The sequence below is a fragment of the Arachis hypogaea genome, chromosome 13 (assembly GCF_003086295.3).
Source record: "Arachis hypogaea cultivar Tifrunner chromosome 13, arahy.Tifrunner.gnm2.J5K5, whole genome shotgun sequence".
Taxonomy (NCBI): Eukaryota; Viridiplantae; Streptophyta; class Magnoliopsida; order Fabales; family Fabaceae; genus Arachis; species Arachis hypogaea.
Genome location: NC_092048.1, coordinates 40,990,106 through 40,995,859, shown reverse-complemented (window position 1 = coordinate 40,995,859; position 5,754 = coordinate 40,990,106). Strand labels below are relative to the sequence as shown.

The window sequence follows — 5,754 nt, the reverse complement described above, 5'->3', positions numbered from 1 at the left end:
ATTGGAGCAAACAATTTTGAGCTGAAACCTCAATTAGTTTCTCTGATGCAGCAAAACTGCAAGTTTCATGGACTTCTATCTGAAGATCCTTTTCAGTTCTTAACTGAATTCTTGCAGATCTGTGATACTGTTAAGACTAATGGAGTAGATCCTGAAGTCTACAGGCTCATGCTTTTCCCTTTTGCTGTAAGAGACAGAGCTAGAGTATGGTTGGACTCTCAACCTAAAGACAGCCTGAACTCTTGGGATAAGCTGGTCACGGCTTTCTTAGCCAATTTCTTTCCTCCTCAAAAGCTGAGCAAGCTTAGAGTGGATGTTCAAACCTTCAGACAGAAAGAAGGTGAATCCCTCTCTGAAGCTTGGGAAAGATATAAGTAGCTGACCAAAAAGTGTCCTTCTTACATGCTTTCAGAATGGACCATCCTGGATATATTCTATGATGGTTTATCTGAGCTATCAAAGATGTCATTGGATACTTCTGCAGGTGGATCCATTCACCTAAAGAAAATGCCTGCAGAAGCTCAAGAACTCATTGACATGGTTGCTAATAACCAGTTCATGTACACTTCTGAGAGGAATCCTGTGAGTAATGGGACACCTATGACGAAGGGAGTTCTTGAAATTGATACTCTGAATGCCATATTGGCTCAGAACAAAATATTGACTCAGCAAGTCAATATGATTTCTCAGAGTCTGAATGGAATGCAAGCTGCATCCAACAGTACTCAAGAGGCATCTTCTGAAGAAGAAGCTTATGATCCTGAGAACCCTGCAATAGCAGAGGTGAATTACTTAGGTGAACCTTATGGAAACACCTATAATCCATCATAGAAAAATCATCCAAATCTCTCATGGAAGGATCAACAAAAGCCTCAAGAAGGCTTTAATAATGGTGGAAGATACAGGTTTAGCAATAGCAAGCCTTTTTCATCATCCACTCAGCAACAGACAGAGAACTCTAAACAAAATGCCTCTAAATTAGCAAACTTAGTCTCTGATCTATCTAAGGCCACTGTAAGTTTCATGAATGAAACAAGATCCTCCATTAGAAATTTGGAGGCACAAGTGGGCCAGCTGAGTAAAAGGATCACTGAAGTCCCTCCTAGTACTCTCCCAAGCAATACAGAAGAGAATTCGAAAGGAGAATGCAAGGCCATTGAATTAATTACCATGGCCGAACCTGTAAGGGTGGGAGAGGACATGAATCCCAGTGAGGAAAGCCTCCTGGGACGCCCAGTGATCAATAAGGAGCTTCCCTCTGAGGAACCAAAAGAATCCGAGGCTCAACTAGAGACCATAGAGATTCCATTAAACCTCCTTATGCCATTCATGAGCTCTGATGATTATTCCTCTTCTGAAGAGAATGAGGATGTTACTAAAGAGTAAGCTGCCAAGTTCCTTGGTGCAATCATGAAGTTGAATGCCAAATTATTTGGCATTGAAACTTGGGAAGATGAACCTCCCTTGTTCACCAATGAACTAAGTGATCTGGATCAACTGACATTGCCTCAGAAGAAACAGGATCCTGGAAAGTTATTAATACCTTGTACCATAGGCACCATGATCTTTAAGGCTCTGTGTGACCTTGGTTCAGGGATAAACCTCATGCCCCTCTCTGTAATAGAGAAACTGGGAATCTTTGGGGTGCAAGCTGCTAAAATCTCATTAGAGATGGCAGACAATTCAAGAAAACAGGCTTATGGACAAGTAGAGGACGTGTTAGTAAAGGTTGAAGGCCTTTACATCCCTGCTGATTTCATAGTCCTGGATACTGGAAAGGAAGAAGATGAATCCATCATCCTAGGAAGACCTTTCCTAGCCACAGCAAGAGCTGTGATTGATGTGGACAGAGGAGAATTGATCCTTCAAATAAATGAGGGCAACCTTGGGTTTACAACTCAAGGATCTCTCTCTGCATCCATGGAGAGGAAGCATAAAAATCTTCTCTCAAAGCAGAGTCAACCAAAGCCCCCACAGTCAAACTCTAAGTTTGGTGTTGGGAGGCCACAACTAAACTCTAAGTTTGGTGTAAAACCCCCATATCCAAACTCTAAGTTTGGTGTTGGGAGGTCTCAACAAAGCTCTGCACATCTGTGAGGCTCCATGAGAGCCCAATGTCAAGCTATTGACATTAAAGAAGCGCTTGTTGGGAGGCAACCCAATTTTTATTTATCTAACTATATTTTTCTTAGTTATATGTCTTTATAGGTTCATGATCATGTGGAGTCACAAAATAAATAAAAAAATTTTGAAAACGGAATCAAAAACAGCAGAAGAAAAATCACACCCTGGAGGAAGCACCTGTCTGGCGTTCAACGCCAGAACAGAACATGGTTCTGGCGCTGAACACCCAAAATGGGCAGTATCTGGGCGCTGAACGCCCAAAATGGGCAGCATCTGGGCGCTGAACGCCAGAATTGCACCCTGGAGAAGAGCTGGCGCTGAACGCCCAGAAATGGGCAACAAATGGGCGTTGAACGTCCAAAATGGGCACCAACCTGGCGCTGAACGCCCAGAGTTGTGTGCAAGGGCATTTTACATGCCTAATTTAGTGCAAGATTGTAAATCCTTGAACACCTCAGGATCTGTAGACCCCACAGGATCATCTCAGGATCTGTGGACCCCACAGGATCCCCACCTACCTCCACTCACTCTCTTCTCTCTTCTCAATCATCCTCTATTCCCAATAAACACTCTTCCCCAAAACCCTTCACCTATCACCTCCATCTCTTTTCCCTATTAACCCTTCACCACTCACATCCACCCACCCTTCCCCATAAACCTACCAATAAACTCCACCTACCTTCAAAATTCAAATCAATTTCCCACCCAAACCCACCCATATGGCCGAACCTTAACCCCCCTCCCTTCTCTATATAAAGCCTTCCATTCTTCCTCATTTTCACATAACACAACCCTCTCTTCTCTTCTTGGCCGAAACACACCTCCCCCCTCTTCTCCATCTTTTCTTCTTCTTCTTCTTCATCTACTTCTTTATTTTCTTACTCGAGGGCGAGCAATATTCTAAGTTTGGTGTGGTAAAAGCATAAGCTTTTTGTTTTTCCATTACCATTGATGGCACCTAAGACTGGAGAATCCTCTAGAAAAGGGAAAGGGAAGACAAAAGCTTTCACCTCCGAGTCATGGGAGATGGAAAGGTTCATCTCCAAAGCCCATCAAGACCACTTCTATGATGTTGTGGCCAAGAAGAAGGTGATCCCCGAGGTCCCTTTCAAGCTCAAGAGAAATGAGTATCCGGAGATCCGACATGAAATCCAAAGAAGAGGTTGAGAAGTTCTAACAAACCCCATCCAACAAGTCGGCATCTTAATGGTTCAAGAGTTCTATGCCAATGCATGGATCACTAAGAACCATGATCAAAGTAAGAACCCGGATCCAAAGAACTATGTTACAATGGTTCGGGAGAAATACTTGGATTTTAGTCCGGAAAATGTGAGGTTGGCGTTTAACTTGCCTATGATGCAAGGAGATGAACGCCCCTACACTAGAAGGGTCAACTTTAATCAAAGGTTGGACCAAGTCCTCATGGACATATGTGTGGAAGGAGCTCAATGGAAGATTGACTCCAAAGGCAAGCCGGTTCAACTAAGAAGATTGGACCTCAAGCCTGTGGCTAGAGGATGGTTGGAGTTCATCCAACGCTCCATCATCCCCACTAGCAATCGATCTGAAGTTACTGTGGATCGGGCCATCATGATCCATAGCATCATGATTGGAGAGGAAGTAGAAGTTCATGAAGTCATCTCCCTTGAACTCTACAAAATAGCCGAAAAGCCCTCCCCTGGGGCAAGGCTAGCTTTTCCTCATCTTATTTGCCATCTATGTTACTCAGCTGGAGCCTTCATAGAAGGAGACATTCACATTGAGGAAGAGAAGCCCATCACTAAGAAAAAGATGGAGCAAGCAAGAGAGCCCATTCATGGAGCTCAAGAGGCGCAAGAAGCTCATCACCATGAGATCCCGGAGATGCCTCAAATGCATTTTCCTCCACAAAACTATTGGGAGCAAATCAACACCTCCCTAGGAGAATTAAGTTCCAACATGGGACAATTAAGGGTGGAATATCAAGAGCACTCCATCATCCTTTATGAAATAAGAGAAGATCAAAAAGCAATGAGGGAGGAGCAACAAAGACAAGGAAGAGATATAGAAGAGCTCAAGGACATCATTGGTTCCTCAAGAAGGAAATGCCACCATCACTAAGGTGGATTCATTCCTTGTTCTTATTTCTTTTGTTTTTCGTTTTCTATGTTGTGTGCTTATCTATGTTTGTGTCTTCATTACATGATCATTAGTAGTTAGTAACTATGTCTTTAAGTTATGAATGTCCTATGAATCCATCACCTCTCTTAAATGAAAAATGTTTTAATTCAAAAGAACAAGAAGTACATGAGTTTTGAATTTATCCCTGAACTTAGCTTAATTATATTGATGTGGTGACAATGCTTCTTGTTTTCTGAATGAATGCTTGAACAGTGCATATGTCTTTTGAAGTTGTTGTTTAAGAATGTTAAATATGTTGGCTCTTGAAAGAATGATGACTAGGAGACATGTTATTTGATAATCTGAAAAATCACAAAAATGATTCTTGAAGCAAGAAAAAGCAGCAAAGAACAAAGCTTGCAGGAAAAAAAATAGGCGAAAAAAAAATAGAAAGAAAAAGAAAAAGCAAGCAGAAAAAAGCCAAAGCTCTTAAAACCAAGAGGCAAGAGCAAAAATCCAATAACCCTTAAAACCAAAAGGCAAGGGTAAATAAAAAGGATCCCAAGGCTTTGAGCATCAGTGGATAGGAGGGCCTAAAGGAATAAAATCCTGGTCTAAGCGGCTAACCCAAGCTGTCCATAACCATGTGCTTGTGGCGTGTAGGTGTCAAGTGCAAACTTGAGACTGAGTGGTTAAAGTCAAGGTCCAAAGCAAAAAAAGAGTGTGCTTAAGAACCCTGGACACCTCTAATTGGGGACTTTAGCAAAGCTGAGTCACAATCTGAAAAGGTTCACCCAATTATGTGTCTGTGGCATTTATGTATCCGGTGGTAATACTGGAAAACAAAGTGCTTAGGGCCACGGCCAAGACTCATAAAGAAGCTGTGTTCAATAATCATCATACTGAACTAGGAGAATCAATAACACTATCTGAACTCTGAGTTCCTATAGATGCCAATCATTTTGAACTTCAATGGATAAAGTGAGATGCCAAAACTATTCAAATGGCACAAAAAGCTACAAGTCCCGCTCATCTGATTGGAGCTATGTTTCATTGATAGTTTGGAATTTATAGTATATTCTCTTCTTTTTATCCTATTTGATTTTCAGTTGCTTGGGGACAAGCAACAATTTAAGTTTGGTGTTGTGATGAGCGGATAATTTATACGCTTTTTGGCATTATTTTTAGTATGTATTTAGTAGAATCTAGTTACTTTTAGGGATGTTTTCATTAGTTTTTATGTTAAATTCACATTTCTGGACTTTACTATGAGTTTGTGTGTTTTTCTGTAATTTCAGGTATTTTTTGGCTGAAATTGAGGGACTTGAGCAAAAATCAGATTCAGAGGTTGAAGAAGGACTGCTGATGCTGTTGGATTCTGACCTCCCTGCACTCAAAATGGATTTTCTGGAGCTACTCAAAATGGCGCGCTTCCAATTGCGTTGGAAAGTAGACATCTAGGGCTTTCCAGCAATATATAATAGTCCATACTTTGCCCGAGTTTAGACGACGCAAACTGGCGTTCAACGC

The 5,754-nt window shown here is 41.6% G+C and overlaps 1 non-coding gene across 1 annotated transcript; it reads right to left on the bottom strand.

The window, feature by feature from the left end:
- Window positions 1–300: 300 nt before the first annotated feature.
- LOC112739582 (small nucleolar RNA R71) lies at window positions 301–408 on the bottom strand. The gene has a single exon (XR_003170514.1). It is a non-coding gene; the product is annotated as a small nucleolar RNA R71 (small nucleolar RNA).
- Window positions 409–5,754: the final 5,346 nt, after the last annotated feature.